General features: G+C 36.9%; 1 long non-coding RNA gene across 1 annotated transcript in view; it reads left to right on the top strand.

The window, feature by feature from the left end:
• The first annotated feature begins 790 nt into the window (after positions 1 to 790).
• The window catches only part of LOC138804427 (uncharacterized), a 100,179-nt gene continuing 74,518 nt past the window's right edge, over positions 791 to 26,451 (top strand). The window contains exon 1 of the long non-coding RNA XR_011365256.1: positions 791 to 899. This is a non-coding gene — a long non-coding RNA (uncharacterized lncRNA). The remainder of the gene's footprint in view (positions 900 to 26,451) is intronic.

Raw genomic sequence — 26,451 nt, 5'->3', positions numbered from 1 at the left:
GCTCTCGCCTGGAAGCCCAGCCACTTAAAAGACTGAGGTCTGAGGATTGGGGTTCAAAGCCAGTCCGGGGCGAAAAAGTCCATGACACCACCAGAAAATGAGAAGTGGCGCCATGGCTCAAAGTAGCTGAGCAATAGCCTTGAGAACAAAAGCTCAAGGCAGCGACCAGGCCCCGAGTTCAAGCCCCACAACCGACCACAAGAAAAAAAAAATGCAGCAGTGCTACTCAGTAGACACTAAGTTGAAAATGAACTCTGCACCTTGCAGGTGGGGCAGGGAGGGAAAACTGGGAGCAAGGGCAGGGGCGACATTACCCGAGAGGATACGTGCTCTCCACCTGACTTAAGTGTAGGGGCTCCGCGCGTCGCCTATGCAATGACAGCAAAAAGGGGAAAGAAGCATTAACAAAGTCTCCTTGGGGTTGGTGGCGTGGCTCGGTGGAGCCCTGGAGCGAGAGTGGCGGGTACCCAGTTCGAGTCCTGGTCATGGACTTTAAGAAGAAAAGGAAAACCGTCCTCGGAGCGAGAGCGTGCCGCCTTCCGCGCGCCTGTCCGTGTCCGTGCGGGCCGCGGGGCAGGCCGGCGCGGGTGGGCAGGCCGGCGCTGGTCGGCGCGGGGCGCGCGGGCCGGCGGGGCAGGCCGGCGCGGGCCGCGGCGCGGGGTGCGCGGGTCGGCGCGGGCGGCCGCTCGGCTCCGCGCGCGTCGGTCTGCTCTGCTCTGCTTTGTTTGAATGACTCAGCGCGACCGGCGCTGACGCTGGCGGCGGGGCCCGGCGGCCGTGGGAACGGAGGCCCGGCCACGGCCACGGCCACAGGTCGCGCCGCGCCGCCTGCTTTACGGCAGCTGCTGAAAGCCCGCGGGGCCGCCGTACCGCAGACCCGCCGCGCGCCGCGCCCGCAGGTAATCCGAGTCTTTCTCTTTGCCAAGTTCCCCGGGCGGCGGCGGCTCGGCGGTCCGGGGCGGCGCGGCCTCCGCCGGCCCCGGGGTCCTCGGCTCTTCCCCGCCGGCCCAGCCCGCGTGGGCAGGACGGGGAGGGGGGCGCACCCCGCGTCCACACCCGCCCGTGGGCTGCGGTGCGTCCGGGCGCCCCGGGGTCCGTCAGGCCCCGCGGCCCCGTCCCCAAACCCGCGTCTTCGGGGGGACCCCCCCCTCTCCCCGGTGGGACTAAAGTCACCCCCACATCTTCCTCGCCCCCGGGTGTGCCAGCGCCGGGGCCTTCCAGAAGTTTCCAGAAACTCCTGGGGAGCCGCGGGCGGTGAGGTCGGTGCGGGGCTCTGTCCCACCGGGGCCCGCGAGGGTCCCCCCCCCCCCCCCGGCCCAGCGCCGCGCGCCTGGCCAGCTGAGCGGCTGAAGGCGGCACCGACGGCATGCTGGACGTGTCTGTCTGTCCGTCTCTGCCGCCTGGACCCCGCGCGCAGTCGCCGTGGGCTGACCGACCGCGCCCGAGCTGGTCCGGCCCGCAGACCCCCGACGCGGGGTCCTGCGGTGGAGACGGTGCGCTCACAGCAGGGGAGGACGCACCTTCCTCCGCTTGGGACAGCTCAGTGTGTTCGGGGCCAGCTCCCCACAGACTTGAGAGACCAGTTCTTGTCCCCCTGAGGCTCCAGGTCCAAGGAAGGGACCTTAGTGAGCCCGGGCACCGCCGTGCAGCGCCGTGGGACAGGACTGGGGGCATGGCTGTGTTTAACCGGCGACGAAGGAGAGCTTTTCCTATCTCCTGTCGTGAAAGGACAGGATGTATTCACCTTGCCAAGGCTTTTCCCACTTTCAATCGGGAGGAATCGTTGATCTCAAATTGTCTGGAAAATAAGCTCAACAAGCATGGTCTAATATATTCCCAGTACCACATAAAGAATTGTTGTAGAATTATAGGACCCACAAGAGCGAATGACACAGTTTATTAGCTTCTTACAGAAAGCATGATCAGATTCATATGGCTAGCTCAACTCGTGCTTTGGCATTCCTCAACAAAAATCCACTGCTGACTATGTACCAAACACTGTTTTTGGCAATGGGGTAGAAGCAGAGAACAAATCTTGGATATCTTGGAATATGCATTCTTCTGGAGAGAGATAAAGATAATAAGATGATATAATTTTTAAATGCTCTGATAAGGGGAAAAGTGTGTGTAGGAATTTAAAGTAGGCTTGTAAAGGAAGTCCTTACATACCAGTAACCCCACCACTTTCCTGCATATGCAGGAAGAGCTTGCCTTCAAGGCCACTTAAACTACACAAAGAGACTAAACAAATCAAAGAGATTTGTGGCTCACATCTGTAATCCTACCTACTCAAGAGGAGGTCTGAGGAACCAAGAACACAATCAGCCTAGGCAGACAATTCCCAGACACTCTTACCTCTAATTCATGGTCAAACATCCAGAAGCAGAGGTGTGGCTCAAGTGCTGGAGCATCAGTCCTTGAGTGGAAAAAGCTATCAAGAGCTTGAGGCCTGAGTTCAAGCCTCACTACAGGCACCAGAAAAAAAAGAAAAAGAAAAAAAAAAAGGAGAGAAAGAAAAATATTTTGAGAATAACAGGCTACAAGATGATAGATAGGGTGTGGAGCATGAGAGCAAAAGAAGTGAAAAAATTACCTATATGACAAAAGATAGTATATTTCCATAATTCCATAATAGAGCTAGAAGGGGAAGATAGTGGGAGAATAAGGTGGTGGTGGAATTAAGAATGTGAATTTGGACATGAGTGCTAGTTTGTTGGAAATGCAAAAACAATGGGGCAGGCAGTTATTTGGAAGGCCATAGAATGTAATGTTAAAGTTGTGCAATGCAATGGTTTGCTCTGTTAATGAGCCAGTAGAAATGGAAAAGCTGATGATGCAGGAGAGAGCTAAGCAGTGTCCTTGAGAACATAACATCCTTTTGCATAACAGGAGACAGGACTGTGGACCATTTGTTTAGTTAAGAAAGGGTTTGTGGACATGTGCAGGTGGGGGCCATGGGTGTTCTCTGTGGATAACTTGTCATTTCTCGTCTTACAGAACAGCCATGATCCTGGTGAAATATATAGGGATTGATCTCTTGCCAATGTGGTCAAAAGTGTATGTTGAAAGAATACCTTGAGACTTTGCTTAAAAATAGTTTTATATTTTTCCCTCAAGGAAAAGGAGAAAGCTGAGATTACAAAATAAAAGTCAGGTGCTAATGGCTTACAACTTCAATCCTGTCTACTCAAGAAACTGAGATCTGAGGATTACAGCCCAGGCAGCCAAACCTAGTACCAGCATGTGTGTGCGCGCACACACACACACACACACAAACCTAGTACCAGCATGCGCGCGCACGCGCACACACACACACACATACACACACACACACACACATACACACACACCCTAGGAAAGGAGGAGAAAATAAGACAAACTGGATCCAGTGGCAAAATCTGGGAGAGTCTCTGATAAGCAGAGTAAGAATGTGGAATCTCTCCCTTCTATATAGTGGAACTACAGGGAATATTTGAGATTATTACTACCTTGAAAGAGATCCTTGGCTTTTTAAAAAGTTCTGCTAGATATCTAGATCCCAGTCTAGACTGCTACATCTCCATCTGTGAGATGCTAGGAACCTTTGTATTTTAAGTACCAGTGATGAAATGAAGACAGTATTGCTTTAGTTAGTAAATTTAATTATGGAGAGGTGGTATTAAATTTGAGAAGGCAGTAGGTTTCAGGTTGGGTTTTGAAAATAATATACAATGATTGGATTGTTAATAAAACTGTAGAGCAAAACATTTTAACAGCATTGCTGATGATGTCGGACCAACGTGGGGAAAATTGTTATTGTTGGGAAAAGTACCTTGTTTGAGATGACTTTAGTTACTTAAAGGACATTTGCTTGTTTAATTATTAGAATAAAACAGGGCTCTGTGTGATGTGTTAGCTGGAAGTGATCTACAAATGACATAATCTCTGCCTTCAAATGACCATTTCTAGTAGAGTAAGAAGGGTATGTGCAAATATTAAGATACAATCGATTTAAAACTGAATACTTGAACTTTAAAAAAAATACCAGTACTCAAGTTTGACACAGGGCTTTACTAGGCAGGTGCTCCGCCACTAAACCACAGCCTCAACCCCTTTTGCTCTGGTTATTTTTGAGACAGGGTCTCACTTTCTGCTAGGTTGTTCCTGGATCCCAAATCCTTCCATTTTATACTTTTCTTTTTTTGTTGAGATGGCCTTTTGCAGACTTTGCCTGGCTAGCTTGGAACCTCAGTCTTCTTGATCTCTACCTTCCAATTAGCTGAGATAACAGGCATGTTCCATTATACTCAGCTATTGGTTGAGATAGAGGTCTTGTAGACGTTTTCCCTGAGTGGCCTTGAACTATGATCCTACCAAGTAGCTCCCAGGTGGAAGCCTTTTGTCTGACAGCTATTCATTTTTTTTCTGTTTGTTTTCAAAATCCATCAGTTTTCTGGTCTTGTGTGTTGTGGGAGATATTGTTTCAATAGGGAGATAAAGGGTAAAGGGTAAAAGGTCAGAAAGGGTCTGTGTCTGCCATTTGTTAGTGGAGTAAACTATGTGTCACTTTATGTATCTGTTCTTCACCTTTATTCTCTGAATAGCATGCTTAGCCTCCTATGCCAGTGAATGCAAATAATGACCCACAGGCCAAATCTAGCCTGTCACATGTTTGATAAATAAAGATTTATTGAAACATAACCATATCCATGAGATTTTGTTTTTGTGTTTGTTTTTGTTTTTCCTGCTGGTCCTGGTGATTTAACTCAGTCCTAGATGCTGTCCTTGAGCTTTTCTGTTCAAGGCTAGTGCTCTACCACTTAATCCATAGTGCCACAGTTTTTTAGTGCTTAATGGGAGATCATAGACTTTCCTGCCTGGGTTTTCTGGCTTTCAACTCTGATCCTCAGAATCAGGCCTCCTGAGTAGGTAGGATTATAGGCATGAGCCCTGGTTAACTACCTCTGTCTTTGTGCCTTCATTTGCCATACACTAAAGAATTGAGTTGTTGTAACAGATTGTATTGTCTGGTAAGCATAGAACATTTGCTGTCTGAATTCTGAATGAACATTATAGTGGAATTGTCTATGGAATCCAAGTATGCCTTGATAGAAGATTCTAGTACAACATCATTTTCTCCGGAAGTCCTAGAAGATTTTTGAAAGCTGAGCCTTTACAAATAAATACAAAATTATGTAATCATAAAGACCTGTCATTATTTCTACTTATACTATTTGTCAGCTTTAAGGAATCCATCTCTTTACACTTTGATCATTATAATAAATTAGCAATTAGGAGACCAGAGATCTCTCTCCTATTTCTCCAGCTAGATTTATGCCCATGAATACTCTGGCCTCAGAAAAGTGCAGCAGCTCAAGGTCAATTTTAGGATTTCCTTCGACTCTTGTATAATATTTTATATGATCAGAGAATAGATGAGTTAGGTATGGAGGATTCTAGACTTTTGAAGGCAAAAGTATTGGCTCCTTTCTTTCCTCTGTAATTACAAACATGCACTCATATATTTATGCACATAACTATCAGTATGCACATGTGATGTAATAGAATAGGATCAGTGTGATTTACTTTCATGTGTTGCTTAGTATCATCTATAGACCTATGTAGTATATAGATAATATGTGTCTTATGTGTCTTTTATATTTGTATGTATGAAAAAAGAGATAAATTTCTTTCCTCTGAGTCAAAAGCAACAAAGTTCTAGGGAAGTCATTCTTGATGAATTCCCTGACCTCTGTGATCTAGCAGTGTGTCTCATGTTTTCTTTAGCAAAATTTGATTCATTGCTCAATTTGTCTGCCAGTTAAAAGCAAACACTATCCCTGAAATCAGGGTTGTCTGTTTTCCTCTGAAATCAGGGTTGTATGTTTTCCTCTGTTGCATGGGATATTGATGTCAGACAAAATTGTAATTTAATTGTTGTGACATTTTGATCTGAACAGTGCAGATAAGAAAGGTGATTCATCTTGCACAGAAACCCAGTATTTTCAGCTCAGCATGATTTTTTTTAACTACTTGCTTACAAATGTGGTATCACTTTGGAAAGAGTTAGGTTTTAATCATAATGGGAATATGTTCTCAGTGTTAATTAGCAATGTATGATTGAACAGGAATATATTACAGATGTTTTAAGATTTAGATGTTCGGAAATGAAAAACAGCAGTGCTACAAATCCTTTAGAAATATATAATGAAAAATTTGGAATTTAAACTTTATTTTATTAGATATAGTATCATATAATATTTTTCATATTACAGATGGCTTTTTTGCCTTTTTAGGGTTTAGGCATGTAAAATTATGCATAATGTTCAGTCTTAGAATTTTGATATATAGATCTAGACTTTACCTATTGGTATATGTAGACCTTAACATCAACTGTGTTCTCTTAACATGTATTATCATTAGGGATAAAATAATTTCAGTATGTTCTTGAATTTTTTTGTTCTATTTTTCATGCTTAGAAGTGAACTAAAATACTTCAACACAGAAGTGTGTGTGTGTGTGTGTGTGTGTGTATGTGTGTGTATGTGTGTTCATTTTAGAAAAACAAGAGTTCACAATTTGACACTTTCTTGGGCATGTGGCTCTAAAAGCCACTCTTACCCCAGTTAGCCTCTTGGAGGCAGATAGTCATTCAGGTTCTTGAAACGATGCTGAGCACAGCTTCTGCTAGGATCCTGAACTCGCACAGTGCTAAAACAAAGTTAATACCCTGGGGACAGTATAACACTCTTGAAATGCTACTGGTAGAAGTCAAGTTGAGATTTCTAATCATATTCAGGTAAAAACATTCTCTTTCCAACCTTCAGAAACAATGCTGAGATGTAATTGAAGACATGAAAATTAGAAGAAATTTAAGAACCTTTATAGTCTTCAAACTGTTCACATTTTATTTTGATAGAGTACAGAAAACTTAAAGAACCAAATATTGTCAAATAAAATATCTCATCACACCTACTCTGGTAAGTATATGTTTATGAAAATGCTTCAAGGGTTTGTTGGCTCTTTGTGTGTTGAGATTATTGTTTCTGTGGAGTCTGTATTATAGGAGGTACATGGTACCTAGGATAAACCCTTTATACTAAGTTATAGTTTGATTTACAGCTCAGCATCACCTATCGTCTGAGAATTTTTCCCAGTCATCCCAGTCAGCAAAGGATGGGATGTTCTCTCAGCATGGTCCAGTCTGAATGGTTTGTGAGTCACTATCTAGAATCTGGGGACTGCCATGATGCTTCTCTCTATCTCCCAAATCACTGATGGTCTGTCTTCTTGGAGTGCCACATTTATTTACCTTGTGCCCTTCTTTTTAAAAGTAGTTCAGTGAATTTTTTTATAGGGAAAGTTAAATAGTTTTGAATATGATTGTGATTTTGATATCCATGAAAATTATATGGTTAAAAATTAAAATTTAGACTAGTATCTTATTGCAGTAGGTCTCCAGCAACTATATTCTTGGAATGCAGGGTATGTTTAGCTCACATATAGGTAATTTGGGTGTCATACATGTTTAACTCCATTAAGCTGACTGTCAACACATTGACATTATTGCAATTTATACTTGTTTTGTTTTAATTTATTTTCATGGCTACTTATCCATATTGATCTCTTATATTTGTGGGAATAATTTCCTTCTTACTTATTGTTTTTTATATTAGCATTGAGGTATGGTTCCTATTATGTACTTTATCGATATTTTCTTATTTTCTACTCTTTATTTGGAAATTACAAATATATAGGAATTTACAAAGATAATGCAAAGAAGGGCTATGTACCTTTTGTCCAGTTTACTGTTTGATTATATATTATATAACTATAGCATCACCATCATAATTAAGATAAAGTCACCAAGAATGTAACTCTGTACAGCACCTTTCCAAGGAAATACTAAAAGAATTAGAACCATTTATTCTAGTAATTAGTCACTTTTTTCTAATTTTTGAAACTTGGTGTAAATGGTCTATCATTTTGAATTTTGAGGCATGACAAAGAAATGGTGAAATATATTGATAATTCAGGAGAAAAATAAGCATTTTTAAAGGAAAGTTTTGACAGCTCTATTTCTAGTTGTCTGTGTTTTGAGAAGGCTGGTCATTCATGCACTTGAGGAATGACGCTAGGCAGCGCTTCGAGCTCTCCTGCACCTTGATGACTAGCTTTTATCTATATACTGGAACGACTCAGACAAATAAGAGGGAAAATAGGAAAGCAATTGGAAAAGGAGTTTTGTGAAGATCCTAAGTTTACACACAACCTGTATCTCCTAGTCAAACTTAGAGAAAGTAACATCTCAGCATTACCAAAAGCACTGTTACTGTAATTGGGTCACATTTAATTTTACAGCTGTTAAATGTCCTCTACAGAGACATCAAGGTCACACCTTCCTGTACCTCTTTCCTTCCCTTTCTCCCACCCCGTCTCCCTTCCTCTGTCCCTGTCCCTCCTTCACTTTTCTTTTTTTTTTTGTCAGTGTCAGGGTTTTAACTTGTAACATTGTGCTTGCTAGGCACACTCCTAGCCCTAACATCTCTTATTTCATTTAGCCAAATATTATAGGAGAATTACACTATCATTAGTGTCTGAGAAATCCTTTTTTCATAAGACTTTTAAAGAGATATTTCTGGGCAAATATGATCTGGGAGTTTAATCTCATGTATTGTCATATAAACAGTAAAAATGTAATGTGAAAGTATAGTCTACTTGTAACTATTTTAATAGCTTGACTTCATTTACTTAAACATTTATTATTTTAATATGTGAAATAGCTCTTTTCTGTGTGGTTTTGAGGCATGCAACAATTATTCTATTTGGAGGTTTGGAGATACTATTAAGAATGAGAACTGCACCAGCACTAGCTACTTCTCTATTATCCCTTTCCCTTTCCTTTCAGCAAAGAATTCCTACTTCTTATTATGATCTGTACTCTACTATCTGAATTTTTTAACAACATTTTTATTGTCCCCATTTTTGTTGTTGTTGTTGGGCTTAAACTTTGGGTCTGAGCGCTGCCCCTCAGCTCTTCAGCTCAAAGCTAGCGCTCTTCCTCTTGAGCTACAGCACCACTTCTGGTTTTCTGGTGGTTTATTGGAAATAAGAGTTTCATGGAATTCCCTGGCTAGACTGGCTTTGAATCGCGATCCTCAGATCTCAGCCTCCTGTGTAACTAGGGTTACAGGAGTGAGCCACTGGCCCCTGGCTTTATTATCACCAATTTTAAACATTAGATCCAGACCACTGTCATATTCATTATGCTATTTTGGTATGGTTAAAGCAGAAATAATATGTGAATTAGTATGTGGTATTGTGTACTTGCTGTACTAATTTTGAGGTTGATGAATAGGAGTGGCAAGGTTCAGAATAAAAGCTGTTTGTCTTCTTAAACAGATTTTATTGAATTCGCACTTATTGAAAATGATCTCTCAAATCCTTGATTTTAGTTAGAATGAACCAGTAAATTCGTTTTAATAGTTTGAGTCATTGAATAGCAGGTCTTCCCTTAAATGGTGGAAGTTACTCTTAACTTCATTGCTGCCTACTCTCTTTCTAGAAAAAAGCAGCTGTTCTTTTATTTGCCTAATATCAAATATAAAAATCTAATTGTGTGAATTTTTTCTTGTCTTTATTACCAAAAATTCATTTTTAAATGAAGCTGAAAACTACATGATAGAAGCTGACATGTTTTTATTATAATTTGGACATTTTCTAACTTTGTATCCAATTTAAATTATTTCAAGCATTTTCATGATAAAACAAAAATCTCATCACATCTCGCTCAGGACTCCATAGTTACAAAACTTGTGAAAATTAGAGAAAATATTTGCCATTATAGTAGTCCATCTCCCTCATGGCTCTTATCTCCTATGCCTTCTTTTTGGATTACACATTTCTTTTTGAAGTAGTGAAAAAGAAACTCTTTGCCATTTTCATAACACATGTTTTGATTACAAATCTCATCTTTCATTTTGATATACTGAGACAACTATCAGTAAAACCATGCTCATTGGTGAATGGGTTGAAGAAGGCAGATTGACAGCCATCTTTATTTTGAGTGTCAGCATTGTTGTTTAAGCATTTCTAAACCTTGCTAGATACCTTTGTTCAAGATAAGATAACCTTTGCTCAACCTTCTTATTCTATGTATTCTATGTAGAATTACCTTTTAGTATTTTTTTTTGTCACTGGTGAGGCTTGAACTGTGGGCCTGGGAGCCGACCCTCAGCTCTTCAGCTCAAGGCTAGCACTCTACCCGTTGAGCCACAGCACCACTTCCGGTCTTCTGAGTGGTTTATTGGAGATAAGAGTCTCACAGACTTTTCCTGCCTGGACTGGCTTTGAACCACGATCTTCAGATCTCAGGCTCCTGAGTAGCTAGGATTACAGGTGTGAGCCACCAGTGCCTGGTCTTTTGGCCTTTTAATTTATTATTTTATTAACTGATTATAATATAATATAAATTTTTATAAGAATAAATGAACGTGGCATGTGGAAAACTACTTTATGCCACATATGTGGTTTTGGAGGCAGTAGGTTGAAATCCCAGTCTCCCATTTCAATGCTCAATTTCTCTGTGATTGTTGTCAAGTTGTATTTTGGCTTCTTTAAAATAGGAATGACTTCCTGTTTGCCTTGGAGAAAGGAACTTGGTAAGGTCAGATTTTGTTTCCTGTCCCATACCAAGCCCCAAGGAAGGTCGAGAAGATTAGTCAGGTAGGATTGGAAAGTCTTGTGCCAGGCAAGAGTGTTCGCTTGCCAGTGAGTGATTGAGGGGACTTTACAAATGACCTGTAATGTAATGCTGTCAGTCCTTTGTTTAAAAATTGGTGGTAGCTCTGTCTCTGTCTTCTTGATAAAACCAGACATCACAAGCCACTGCACAATGATGGCTATAATTTTACCTATATGGCAGCCACCAGGTGCCTCATTCCTTTTCCATTTACATATTGATCACATTCTCTCATCCCAAACTCCAAATACAATTGATGCAAGTAAAGAAGGATGGCCAATAGACACATGAAGAAATGGTCAACCTCCCTAGCCATAAAAGAAATGCAAACCAAAACAACATTGAGATACCACCTCACCCAAATTGGAATGGCTAAAATCAAGAACTCTAATAAAAACAGATGCTGGAGGGGATGTGGACAGAAGGGAACCCTACTGCATTGTTGGTGGGAATGTAAACTTGTTCAACCACTTTGGAAAGCAGTATGGAGGTCCCTCAAAAGACTTCACATAGAGCTCCCCTATGACCCAGCAATCCCACTTTTGGGCATTTACCCAAATGATTACAAACAAGGACATATTAAAGCTACTAGATGCCTCTCAGTAGATGAATGGATCAAGAAAATGTGATATATATACACAATGGAATTCTATGCCTCCCTCAGAAAGAATGACATTGCCCCATTTGTTAGGAAATGGAAAGACTTGGAAAAAATTACACCATCTTTATACCATTACCTGAAATCCCTTTTTCCTTTAAATGAAAAATGTCTACATATATCACAAGATTTATTTATTTATTTATTTGGTAAGTGCTTCTTTTTGCCAGCGCTAGTCACAGTCCTCTATCGTGTTCCTATTTCCTTATAGCTTACTAACACAGTTTATTATATATTGCCAGATGAGCAGAGAAAACATATTTTAAATCTCGGTCTCTTTATTCATTTAGCATCTATTACAGTGCACTAAATACACTTATTTAAGTGAATTTATTTTCATGACAAAGCATATACCCATGATGTTCTGTGTAACATAGCAGCCCAATCCTAAGGTACTCCTTAATCCACCCCTCTTGTAAAAGTGCTCCCCCAATAAAGTGGTCCCCTAATAAATAGTCTTTCTTCTCAACCTTGACAGATATACAGTGGTGTCTATAGTAATAGCAGGTAGGTTTGGTGGCAAGCGTACAACTTCATTATTTCATTACCTTTTGTGTAAGCAATGTTGGCATGCTTAAAGAAGATAGAAAGATAGACTCTGGCCAATTACCATGTTAGAATGGCTGGAAGGACGAGGTTTTGGTTGTTAGCTCTCATGGAGAAGAACATATATCACATGGGAAGGTAGGGTGGGGAGGTAGGTAGAATAGGAATAAGGAGGAGGATGAATCCAGGGAATCATATAAAAACACACCTGTTTGTAGGTAGCGTCCAGAGACTTGAAAAGAGGTAAAGAGAACAAAGAACTCTAGAGTCTGAGTGATATTCAATGGCTATATTGAGGTAAACAGAGGGATAGGTAAGAGACAATAATAGAACTGGAATTGAACTTGATTACAAATAGTTCAATAACTTGTAGGTGCCAACAGTGCCAGCTGTCAGGCCTGTGCTTACCACTTGGGACGCTTGCTTAACGGTGTCCCAGTATATTGACTATAGATTGTTGGGTTGGCATGGGAGAGTAGAGAAATGGAAAAATTAAATGGGTTGGTCACACCCACCCTCAAAAAATGTTAAGGAATGTGGTTTGAAATTTGACCTGAGAAGAGGTGCAGAAAGTTTTATATTTATTACAGTAACTGGAAATTGTTTTGGTCTAGAATTCAGTTCAGATTGTTTGAACTTACAAACACTGAGTAGCTACTCTTGTCTGGCAAAAATGAAGAAAAGTAAGATGGGCCCTGCTTTGTCTCCCACAATGATAGTGCTGTGCTTCAGAGAGTATGAACCAGTCGATTGCTAATAGGAAAGGTGTTACTGTGTTACTAAGAAAGGTATGATTTTTAATTCATAGAATTGTTTTTGTCTGAGACTTTGTTTTATTTCAAAGACTGGAGAGGATGAGTTGATGGCTGAATTTATTACAAACCAGTAACATTTGTATTTGCTTTTCACAAGTGTGCTTATTCCAATTGGGAATTTTCTTTATTTCTTCTATTGCTATTGAACATGCAACTTAACATTCAACATTACATTTAAAGTATAATTTTTTAACAAATCTTTGTTACAACAGATTTGTTCTATGTTGCTTCATATCTCACTTGGAAATATATCATCAATGTAATCACTAATTTAAATTTAAAATAATAGATACAAGTGGTAGGATGCAAAAATTTAACATGTTTTATAATTGATTAATTGTGTTAATCTCTAGATAACATTAATTTTAGAGATACAAATGATCCCCTTCCTCTTGAGAGTGCTGTGTTTTGAACACAGGACCTTGCATATATTAGGCAAGTGTTGTCCCACTGAGTTACATCCACAGCCCTTATAAGTGACTTCACAAGATATTTTATGCTTTTCATTTAAAATGTATTAAATAATCTACTTTGCTTCCCATAGACCCAATTCAAATGAGTCCAAGCTGGAATCAAAATTAGAGTTCTGAGTCAGTTTGTTATCCTAATCTATGCATTGATTTCAAAACATTAAAAATTCATTTTCAGAAAGCCTCATTATACATAATAGCTTTAGTTTTTTTTTTTCATTAAAATATACAGATGCACTTTGTTCATTATTTCACATTAATCTGACATAGCTACTAAACTAAACAGGATTGCTTTCTAAATGCCTGTCTGATGTTCTTGGAGATACAGAGGTGATCAGAGTTGCAAACTGGTACTCTTAGCGAGAGAGGAGTCTGCAGGGTTGGTCTGGAGAGAGACAGGAAGTGTTTGTGGAGGAGGAATGCTCCAGAAAACTGGACTTTCCTCTGAGCTTTGACAGAAAATAAAGACTGTGTGGTCAGTTTTCTACTTTTTTTGTGATTTTTATCTTTGCTATTCTTAATAAGTATTTTCAACCAGAGTTTACTAAGAATCATTAATCAACTAATTAATTACTCTGTTTTTAACTTTATGAGTCTATGAATTCTGAGTTTCTGCTCATCCAGAATCTTCACTGCTGTTTAGGGAAAAAAAAGACTAGTTGAGCCCTGTTAATAGAAAGCTAGGTGGTATGTGAGGCCAAATGCTTGATATGAGAGCTGTTAAAAGAACCAGGTAGTGGGAAAATCGGAAAAAAAATGAAGAGGCCTGATTGTCTCAGTGTTGGTAGGTCTGAATGCAAATGATGTGACTTGAAGGAATGCTTATTTGTAATTCTTGGAGTCTGCATGGGGTTCATTTAGTAATCTTAGAGTCTGAGTGTAGAGTCCATGAATATCACCTTCAAAATGGGAATTACAATCCCTGACTTTTTGAAGCACTTCAAGATCCTTAAACAGATGTACCATTGTATGCATTCTTTACTTAGATGCTTCTTTGAAATAGTGTTCAACTGAAGTTTTACAGAGTAGAATTAGAGTTCCCATGGACAGCATGCTTGCCCTCTTTCATGTTTAAAAAAAACCTACATGTTATATTTTACCTTCTCTGTAATTATGAAGTTATGTGAAAAATTACTTCACTTTTTGGAAAGTTGCCTTAACATGTTAATAGAATACTGGCAACATTACCAAGATTAAATATGAAACCTGTTTTATAGATGATTTGATTTTATAGCAATATAAATGCATGCTGCTAACACAAAATGAAAAACCAAACTGAAAGCAATCTTCCCTCCCTCAATAAACCCTCTTAGTAATTTCCAACAAATGAGAGTCACACAACTGGAATAAAACAGAGAGACATAAGCACCTTAATGACTTAAAATTATATATATATATATATACACACACACACACACACACACACACACACACATATATATATATACACATATATATATTCTAGATCAAAGAGCATAAGAATTCAAAGATCAGTTTTATTTTGGTTAGCTTTTCTGTTCATTTCTAAAAATGGGGTGAAACATAAGCATTTAGCATTTATTTATATGCAATGGATATAGAATGCATATTTAAGACTTCTTTGTATCATTTTCTGATAGAAAAGTTCAACTATTTAAAATACAATATTACCCTGATTTTATACATTTATTTCAAAGTGACTTTCAGAGAGTAATTTAAAATTTTTTTTATTTCATTCTAGAGATGTTGTACAGAAGGGTTTCAGTTACACGAGTAAGGTAATGAGTGCATTTCTTGTCCAGCATTGTTAGCCCCTCCTTTGTTTTCTCCAACTATCCCTTTCAGAGAGTATTTTCTTTGAAAAGAAAACAATGTACCCTTATAGAGGTTATTCCTATCAAAATGATACAATTATTGCAGAATGTTCACAAAGATTAAAAGTATAAAATGAGAGAACAGAAAACTTACAATTTACTATCTAGTTCTCTTAAAAATTAGACTCTTCTTATCTGTATTTTTCTTATATTTTTGAGGTTATAAATTTGTAATATCCCTGTTTTCAGCATAATACATAGAAAATACATTTTTATACATTATATAAACGTGATTTTAATAACTACATACTGTATCATTTGATTTAGCTATGTATGTTTATCCATTGTTGTTTAAGTAGTTTGCGCAAGTATTACATCTTTAAATTTATGTAGGTTTTTTTTATAGTTTTCTTCAATTAGGTAAGCATTTTGGCAAGATTTTTCATACAATTATATTTGTATCTTCCTTCTATTCACCCTCTAATTACATTCCAGCTAATTCCTTGCATGCTTCTGTCCCTGTCCTTTGTAATCTGAAACAAACCCTTGTTCTATACTGCTTCCTTACAATGGGCACATGGCAGTTGTCCATAGGCAAAGCCTATATGGTTCCTTTCATTAAGTTGCCATGAGAAAGGAGTTCTTTGTGCAACTTCAGAGCCACAGATATGCTTTGATACCATGTATGCACATGTCTAAATAGAATGTAGGGAATGAAATAATACCTACTCACTGAATGATTTAAGGTTTTTTATTCTAAGATCAAATGCTTTATCTCAGTTGTATATAAAATGAAATATTTTATGCCAGCATTAATAGTGATGACTTTATAAATTACCTATTGATTTTTTGAGTAACTTCTTTTATATTGAATCTCATGAGTACAGCAGTGTCTCACTATTACATTATAACATCCCATTGGCTAGCTGGGCTTTATATGAGTTTAGTAATTATATTCTTTTCAATAAAAAAATGTTACTTTGTAGGAAAAGATGGATAGTGTCACAGACAAAAATATTGAATAAACTATTTAGTCTTACCTTGTAAGGTATGTGGATTTAACATCTTTTTATTTATATTGGAAAAAATATTACTAGTTTGGAAAATTAGATTGCTATTAAAATATGCATTTCTTTAGGAAAGATTTCTTCCCTCAACATTCTTTATTTCTAGATTTATAGTAATTTAAACATAAATATGAAATAAAATTCCATTAAACATTGAAATTTCTCTAAAGAAAAATTATTAATTAAGGACTACACTTAATATGTTTTGAAAAACTTAAATGTACAGTTCACTTGTTTTAAAGAACCTTTCAGGAAACAATCCTCCTGGGTAATCCCATGTATGTGGTAAATCTGTTGTTATTTGAGTATCTAATGTCACCCTGATGCCTAAGTATTGTATCTGTCAACTGTACTAATTTCATATCACATTAAGAGAATGATTTCAGATGAAAATAATAAATTGTTCTTATGATTGTATCTATTTAAAACTAATTTAATTTATCCTTCCAAAGGTATTCTCTATTTTTATCAATACAATTGATTTATTGCAGAAAGCATAGGAAAATATTAATTTGCTTATAGAAGAAGTCTGGGTTTTGCTATTGAAAATTTTACCTTGAATATTTTTCTTCAGTATTATTGTTTATTTCCATTTAGGCATGGTTATCATTGGAATATTTGTCCCTAATTACCAAATCCTTTAGAACTGAACATAAAAACAGCTTATTGAAGAATTTAACACAATGCACCCACTGTTTCTAATAGGAAATCAAGTCAGAATACATAACTACTTCTTTTCACAAGACTGCTAAAATGAAAAATGAGGTTTCTTATTATTTTAAAGTCAATTTTATAGTAGTTTAATTCCCCACACATTTAATGAGTAGACAATCCTGTAGATTGAAAAAATATTTGGGGACAAAAATATGGAACTACTAAGAAAACCAATAAGAAGTTGCTAAAATGAAATGAAAAAGAATCTTTGCTATTGGAAATATCACCGAAAATTTCTGGAAAATAAATATAGATATGGATTCAAATCCATGAGAAGTCAGAGAATTAAGTAGTTAGTTTGCAGATATCTGCATCTTTAAGTCAGCACTCACAACAATGTCTTTAAATAAAAGTAGAATAAGGTGAAAAGACAACTTAGAGTAAGTATTAGCACTCAATGAAGTTAGCGGAAAAAAAAGAAAGAAAGAAAGAAAACAATTCATTTTACTGTAGAATAGGAATAGAAGAGCCACAGAAAATTAGCCTTTTGTCCTTTGAGTGATTGGCTATAAAATAGAGGTGCTAATGGACCTTCCTTTTATAAAAATGGTAATTCAGTAATCTCATTTGCTTTGTCAGTCTTTCATCATATCATTGTAAAGCTACTTTGGAACAAACTGTGTATCTGTGGGCTTTAATTAGCCATGGGAACATGAATTTAACAGTAAAAGTAATTGCTCAGCCCTTGATAACCCTTGCACAGTAAATCACCATCTTTGGGAGAATGTTACATAAAACAAACCATTGTATACAGAAGACAGTGAAGAAAATACATTTTGTTGCTGCTTCTAAAGGGAGGGATTTGTAGGCTTTGTGAGATCCAGCAGAGTTATGGAAATCTTCATTATAACACGTCATCTCCTATGGGGAGGAACCAATGTGTTGCTTAGGGCTCCAGCTATCTGCTCAGTATGCTTTTGTCCTAATGTGTTCAAAGCCTTCCCAATTTCAGATAACAGTGATAATATTGAAACACCAAGAAAAAGAGACAAAAGCAATGAAATCTCATCAACATGCCAAGGACTTTTATAGACAAGCTGTCAAGGAAAGTGGGGGAGGTTAGATAAAGTTGTATGATTTTACTTGCCTCCATTATTAAAGAAAGAACTATCAAATTAGATGAACAGTTCTTTTTATAAATGTACTGCACAATTAATTTAAGGCTATAATCTATGTAACCATAATTATTGTATTCTATATACTGTCTATATAAACTTCAATTGGGTGATTGTAGCATTCTTTACATTTTTTAGTAAGGTCTATTTAAAAAGAAGTGATTGAATGTGTGCAGTATAATAGGAAATATATATATATATATATATATAATAGGAAATAAATGAACAGAATAGACATAGCTTAAAATTAAGAAGCTGATGTCTTGATTTTTTCATTCCTAGGTATTTTGTTTTTGTTTTGTGTTTTTAAATTTGTGTGTGTGTCACTTCTGGGACTTGAACTCTGGGCTTGGCTGTTGTGCTTCTGTTCTCAGGACTAGCATTTTACCACATGACCCACAACTCCACTTCTGGTATTTTGGTGGTTAATTGAAATAAGAGTCTCACAGGCTTTCCTGTCCAGCTTGTTTTCCAACCACAATCCTTAGATCTAAGCCTCCTGAATAGCCAGGATTATAGGTGGTCCTTTATTATAAGTCTACTGTTTTTACTTTGGAGGCTACTTTTTAACATAAAGAGTCCTTGTATTAAGAAGACCGGCCAAAAAAAAAAAAAAAAAAAAAAAGACCGGCCAAATAATTTTTCTCCTTTATCCCATTTATCTTACTTTACTTTCAATTACTTGTGGTCAACCATCATCCAAATAGCAGAAAATTCTAGAAATGATATTTCATAAATTTAAAATAACTTTGATGGTATATCACAACCATTTCTTTATGGTTAACTATTCTGACTGATTTTTACTGAGCCTAATTTGTAAATCAGTACATACAGTAGGTTTGTATGTAATAATTGGGTATCTAGGCATGTGCCCCATAGGTAAAGGAGATTCTTAATTTTGTATGTATTTAAATTACCTGTTCAAATAATATTGAAAAATATATTTTGGCAAAATGAAACTGAAAACCTTTTATCTGAATGTTTTGGAACAAGTCATAAAACTTGTTAATGATCTTTTTCCCCCCAAGGGAACTGCTTTTTCAACCTGATACCCAAGTCAGCACAGTACCTCTTTAGGACAAAGTACATTTTAGTTCACTCAGTGGGGTTCAGCATTTTTTCTTCATAAAGTTTCAGTTCAAGTCTTAATTTTACTTCAAGTCAAAGTTTTCAGTTTTGTTCTGTGAACCACTGAAAATCCAAATGAGTTAAAATATTTCCAAATGAGTAGGCAATGGGATTTGAATTGTAGTTTCCTATCATGAAGTGTAATCTTTTAAATAGACAACAGGTGTGGAAGTACAGCATAAAAAATAATTGTTTCCCATGCAAGCATGTTTTTACGTATTTATTTATTTCATTTGTTTTTGGTATACATGTGTTTGAGCTCAGAGCCTCATGCTTGCTCAGCTGATATTCAAATATTACAAGCATATAACTCTCTCTGCTTTTTGCTAATTACTTTGGAGATTGGGTCTAGTGAATACTTCACAGGTTGGCTTCTAACTAGGATTTTCCAATTTCAAACTTCTGAGTAAGTAGGCTTACAAGTGGGAGCCACCAGCACCCAACAGGAATATGATTTATATGCAGTGGTTTTTCACTATGGCTGTGTTTTAGAGGTACCTTGAAGAGGCCAATTGCAATGTTGCAAACCTACATCCCAGCAATGATTAATTAAATCAGAGTGTCTAGAGACACAAATGTCTATAGGTAATTCTAACACTCAGTAAGAAAAAATGGAAGCTATTGTTTAATGGTCTAAAACAGGATGAGTTGAGTTTTCAAAGGGTTGAATATATAGTTACATTTGAACTTGTAAAGATACTATGTTGACAAATATCTGTTTTCCAAACACTAAAACAATTGAGGGCATCATTAATCTTAAGACACAGCAGGTCAGTATCATGTTCTCACAATCAATAGTCTTTACCTGTGTGATGCTGTTCTTAAAGTCTAAGTTTACAGTATTTTTTCTCATTTGTTCCCTCTTAATAAATTGGATAGATAAAAAAATAATTGTTTCCTATTTCAGTGTTCTATTTTGATCTGTTCTGCAATATTTTCTACTTAAGCATTTATTTTCTTTTCATTTTCTTACTTGTAGTCTTTTAACCTGAATTGTTTTCATTTTCTTACTTGTAGTGTTTTAACCTGAAGGCTAAACATATACTTTCTTTAAGCTTTTACCTTTGTTTATACCTCCATTTTCTATGCTCCCTACATTTTTGTGTGTAGAGGTGTGTGTGTGTGTGTGTGTGTGTGTGTGTGTGTGTGTGTGTGTGTATGTATTTATATTTGTGTCTGCATACTGATTATGCTTGCATTCTAATATGAGGGAAAGGACTAAGGCAGAAGGAAAAGGAAATGATTTCCTCTTAAACAAATGGTCAAACATGTTCAGTTCCACTGGTTAGAACTTTCTCAGATGGCAGTAATGGCTGCCTGGCACAGCCATCTCTAACCCGGAGACTTCTTATTGGGTAAAACTGTTACTGTGATATAAAGGAAAATGGATGTTAGGTGGTGACTGGTAGTTGCTACAGGACACCTGAGTTGCATCATGGTGTCTGGCAGTTTTGTAACCTTTTTTCTGTGAGGCAGTTGGGGAAAGTATGCAGGGAAGGAGGGCACATTACTGCTTTTCTGGGATGTTCCTGCTGAGAACCAGCCAAGTGGAGATCAACCCTGCTTAGCTGGACACCCAGGAGAAGGCAAGCTCTTAGGAAGCAGCGCTTGACCTGAAAGACCCTGGGATTTCTCCCTGGGCTCAGCCTTTCATTAGCAATCTTAAAGAAAAAATATTTTTAAGAGGCTTGATTAAGGGAGATTGGATTTCTTAAATGGGGGAACTGTGTACCAATCTTTGTTAACATATCCTTTACACTAGTCTTAGAATATAAGATTTCAGATGAAAATTCTGTCAGAGCTAAAGGAATTCAATGACATATTTTCCAGAGAGCAAAGTATCTGTTCTTCAGATATTTGTCAATATTAATGACAATTTTCATCCTGTGTACCCTTGTATTTTACAAGTATGTTTGCATATAGAACAAGAAGTACTTATAATGTACTATGTGATTTTTGTTTCTTTGTATGTTGCTCCCCCATGGTATAACCCCTGTTTTCACTGTATTTGATTCTGGTGCCCTGCATCTTATATCCACTTCTCTAATTTGGGGAGGGGAAGGGAAAAAAACAAATGCTTAAATAGAGATACAGTGTGACCCATTATAACAATGAGATCAATGAGATGAAGAAGACACTATGTTGAAAACAAACTTTACAACTTTGTCAGGGGGCTGGGGGTGGGGAGGAGAGGGGAGGACAGGGCTGATGGTAGTTGTGGAGGTGGGAGGGAAGGGATGATAGGGGAAAAACAAAGAAGGAGGCAACAATGTTCGACAGGAAATGTACTCATTACCTTGCTCATGTAACTGTAACCCCTCTGTACAGTATTTTTACAATAAAAATGTACCAAAAACATTATTCATTTTTACTTAAAAAATTGTTATCACAAACAGAGGTGTTAAATTACATAAGTAATGTAACTTTCTTTTTGGACAATGTCCCCCTTTCCCCTCTTTCTCTCCCAGGTTTTCCCTCCTAACCCTATCCATAAGTTGTATAGTTCATTATGAACATAATGTCTAGTGAGTGCTACTTTTGCTTTGTTCACCCTTTGTCCCTCTATTTCTATGCCCCATAACCGACAACATGAAAATTAAAAACAAAACAGTAACAAAGAAAAAACTTGTATCAATTTCCTGGAGTTCATTTTGATAAATATTATTTTGTATTATCAAAGGCATGTAGACATTGTGCCATTGTGTCCCTCTCCTTAGAGTATCTTCCTTTGGTCTTGCTTGTGTGAATGCTTAGAGTCCTGTATAACTTATCATGTCTTGATTCATTTTAGATCCAGTTTGCACATATAAGAGAAAACATGTGCCATTTGTGTTTTTGAGCTTGGCTTACCTCACTTAACATGATTTGTTCTAGGTACATCCATTTCCCTGCAAATAACATAATATTCATTCTGATGGCTGTGTAAAATTCCTTTGTATATAGGTACCACATGTTTTTGGATCCACTTATCTACTGTAGGGCATTTGGGCTATTTTAATAACTTGGCTATTGTGAATAGTGAAGCAATGAACTTGGCTGTATAAGTAAGATTTATTTTTGCAACATAATAGCAAAGATCAGAAAGAATCGAAATAATTAGGGGATAGAGTGATTACTGACTGGTTAAATAAACAATTGTACAAGTATACAATGAAATATTACACATTTCATTGCTAGGTACTGTTAGAATTCATCTTTATACAAGACTAAAATCTACCCAGGTTTAGCTCTTCATAACTTCTATGCACTGTCTCTTTACTCTGTGACCATAAAGAAAGGACAGTTATACAATGGAAAATATGTTCCATTACATATAAAGAGAGCAGTTATTATTTTATGAAGCCTTAAATAACTATGATGCATGCATATTTGTAGACCAATATATCCAGTGTTTATTAAATGATTCATATTTTTTTTCTTTTGGTCTCCCTCTTCCTACTATTCTTTCTCTTCATTTCTTTCCTTTCTCTTTCTTTTCCCTCTCTCCCTTATTCCAACCTGCTTTCTTGACTTTCTTTTACAAAATGGAAGCTGTTTTGTGCACTTGCTTTTCATAGAATCACTCCTATTCTAAGGGGTGAGTTATCTTTCTGTGGCCAACAGTTTTCTTATAGGCACTGGAATGAGCTGATCCTATGATTTGTTTTGATATGTTCAACTTATTGGCCATTCACAGTGTTTCTATTGGGCTGTTATAAAAATAAATTAGCTGAATGATTTTACACACCCTAAGTTGCTTTTTATTCTTGAACAAGTATGATTAGTGGATGAAAGGATCATCATATTTTATTCTTTTCTTCTGAAGTTCCGAAGTCCTTCCAGTAGTGCTTTTATCTGTTCAGTCTACCAATAGCCTGGTTTAAATATAGCATATTGTTTTTCTTTTGTATTTTAAAGATGATTCTTTCTACTTCATTAAGGCTTTACATTTATTTCTTTGTTTTTTCATACATAAACATAAACTTTCCTTAAAACTCTTGGGTACTTTTAAGTTACTTCTCTGTTTTCCCAAAGATGCTACAACTCTGAAAATTTATGCTTATAAAACCAGTAGAGCTTTCATTGAGTTTACTAAAAACAATGTGATAAACAGGTTGGATCCAATATGGAACTCTGAATGCTTGCTTCTAGAAACTTTTGTTTCATGTTTTCTTAGGCAGATATTCAGCTAATATTGAAATCGCCTAACTGGAAGATCATTGATTCCTGCCTTTTCTATACGATTGCTAAAAGCTATAGCAATTTGAAAAGTCTGTAAGAACCAGTTTAGTGAAGGTAGAGTTTTGGGTTGAACCCAAGCCCTACAGTCAACTAGCCCCTTAACCCTGGACAATTTGCTTTAATCTTCTTGTGTCACACTCTACTTTAAAATGTCAGTAGTAATATCTTTCCTCATGTTGTTACTATGAAGAATAAATTGGGAATATTGAATGTCTGTTATGAGGTTAAGTGCTCAGTGAGTATCAGTTTTTTATTATAACTGACTTTGGTATAGCCTTAACTTTCAAAGTCAGTAATTCAAGTACAACATAAAAGAAAATTAAAATCTAGTGTAACTTAAGATGAATTCATGATAGCTCCTCCTGACCATATTTTTATAAGAATTACAAATGTGTACTAAACCATGACTTCTTGGTTTCTTTTTGGGGTTTGAACTCAAACATTCGTACTTACAAGGCACCACTTTACTACTACTTTTGTGCTTGTAGATGCTGTGTGTCTTCCTGAGATCAGCTTCAGATTGTAATTTTCCTTCTGGCCTTTTGAGAAGCTGAGTTTACTAGTTTGAACTACCATGCCTGGTTATTTGTTTAAATTGATTTTCACTAACTTCTTGCCCAGGCAGGCCTAGAATCATGGTCCTATAGTTCTCTGCCTACTGAGTAGCTGAGATTAAAGATATGAACCAGTGTATTTGGTTAAAGAATTAATTTTGAAATATTTTTCTTAAATATTTTATTGGCATTCCATTATTCTCCATTCTCCATAGTTTCTGTGCTACAGTCTTTTTGAAAATTGGGGTATATTTTCCAGGCCCAACCCTGAGGTATTCAGAAATCATATATATAGTTTATGGGTTAGAATTTTTGTGAGACTGAAGAGTTTGAATTCTTTATGTACAACAGCTAGGTATTCTCACTGTCTCTCCAAATACTTTAGGCTTCGGTGAGCTTTAAACTATATTCACTGTACATTTTCTAACTTGATACACAGTAGGGTCACTTTTTCCTTTGCCTCCATTCACTCAGTGAATATTTATTGAATAGCTAAGTTCTCAGCACTGCTCTGGCAGCTTGAAGAAATAAGTCTTGTCCTCAGAGAGCACTCTGTGGGTATGTATGCAGGGGTGTGTGTGTGTGTATCTTTATATAATGTATTTAGGAGTATGTGTAGGAGAATTTGTGACTACAGGAAAAGTGGGAATATTCACAAAGTTCTTTTTTATATTTTTTATTTTAAAATTTCAAACTTTCCTTTTCAATATTTATTATTTAGAAATTATTATTCTGAAACTAATTTCTTGATCTTTATAATAAGCAATAATTATTGCTTTGTTACCATTTTACACGTTTCATTTCCCATCTAAGACATTTAATTTCCCCATCAAATTTGAGGTGGAGTTGTATTTCCAACTGTGATATTCTCAGTGCACACCACTGGGATGAATGAAGTGTTATTCCCAGCCAGATGCCCTTCTTTGTAAAGCTGTGGACACAACCAGTCTTTTCCATATTTGTGTTTACTTTCCATCATTACCTCATTTGGCAGCAGAGATGAGGTCTGCCTAGCTTTCAATGTGTTATATTTATCTGCGTAGGACTTTATATAAGTTTTGTTTTAATGGAATCAGTGTCTGTGTCACAGTGCAAAGAGTGTAGGTTTGGGAATCAAAGAAACTTGTATGTAAGCCTTGACACCTACTCTCCTTAGCAGTGTGATTTTTCTTGTTTTTCTTTGTTGAGGAGTGTGAAAATTGGAAAGTTTGACAATTTTAGACAATGGGCTCCAAGAAAATACTACCTTCTGTTTTAGTAAGTCAATGTTACAGAGGATTGTGCTACTTCAAGTTCACATTTCAGAGTTTCAAAAGCTACTGTCATGTTTCTACCTCCTCTAGCTAATAAGAGTCTTCTAACTTTCCTATCTAAACCTTTCCTTTCTGTGAACTCTCCTGACTTTTCTGTCAATAAATTTGGTTTTAAATTTGGAAGACCTATCTTTGTTCTTGTTTGCTTTGCCAACTGAAGGTCCTTATTTTAAATACATACAGCTGGGCGCAGGTGGCCCACACATGTAATCCTAGCTACTCAGGAGTATGAGATCTGAGCAAGAGATTGCCTTACCTAATAAGAATGAAATAAAAGTTGGTAGTTTTTTTTCCTCAGCAGGGTGGTAGAGAAGTGATATAATAATATTAATCTTAGACTACAAAAGATAAAATGTTCATTTATTTTGGAATTCACTATTGAATTACATACTATTTCAAATGAAATTGTTTTCTTCAATAAAGAAAAACCTAAGCTAGAAGATGGAAAGGCCTCCCATTTTTGTGGATTGGCAGAATATAGTGGAAATGGATATTCTATACAGAACAATACACAGAGTTAGTGCAATACTCACCAGAACTCCAATGTTTTCTTCACAGAAATAGAAAATTCAATGCTGAAATACATAGGAAAGTATCAAAGACCTGGAATAAACAAAGAAATCCTGAGCAAACAATGATGGAGTTTTCTCAGTTCCTGAGTTCAAATTAAATTATATAGAGCCTTAGTAACAAAAACAGCATGGCACTGACTTCTAGTTAGGAAACCTGTGGAATAGAAGACCAAGAAATAAGCCCAAATAATTATAATCATCTGATTTGTTTTTAAAAGGTGTCAGAACATACACTGGAAAGACAACTTCTTCAAGTAACACATGAAAAGTTGGTTATCCACAGCTTTAAGAGGAACTCAATACCTCTCTGTCACTGTGTATAAAAATCTGTTCATAAGAGATCAAAGATATTAATGTAAGACTATCGACTTTGAAACAAATATAGGGAAACAAAAGGAAACTACTTGAAATATATCGATATTGTCAATGATTTCCTGAATTAGAACTCTAGTAGTTCAGGAATTTGACAAATGGGATTACACTTATACCCAACAAAGAAAACAATTACCAGAGTGAAGAGAAACCCTACAGAATGGGGAAAATCTTTTCCATCTATTTTTTTTCTGACAAAGGACTAATATCAACAATATATAAATTCTAAGAATCCAAAACATCTGAAGAACAAATAATCTAGTTAAGTGGGCAAATGAACCGAACAGATGTTTCTGAAAAGAGTAATGTTGGCCAATAAATGAAGAAATGTTCAACCTACTTAAAGAAAAATACAGGTGGACCCATTGCAACAATGAGATATACAAGTCCTTA

Source organism: Dipodomys merriami, unplaced genomic scaffold, assembly GCF_024711535.1.
Source record: "Dipodomys merriami isolate MVZ:Mamm:240054 unplaced genomic scaffold, mDipMer1.0.p SCAF_363, whole genome shotgun sequence".
Classification (NCBI taxonomy): Eukaryota; Metazoa; Chordata; class Mammalia; order Rodentia; family Heteromyidae; genus Dipodomys; species Dipodomys merriami.
Note: the sequence above shows the minus strand (reverse complement) of the source record. Positions and strands in the feature narration are given on the sequence as shown.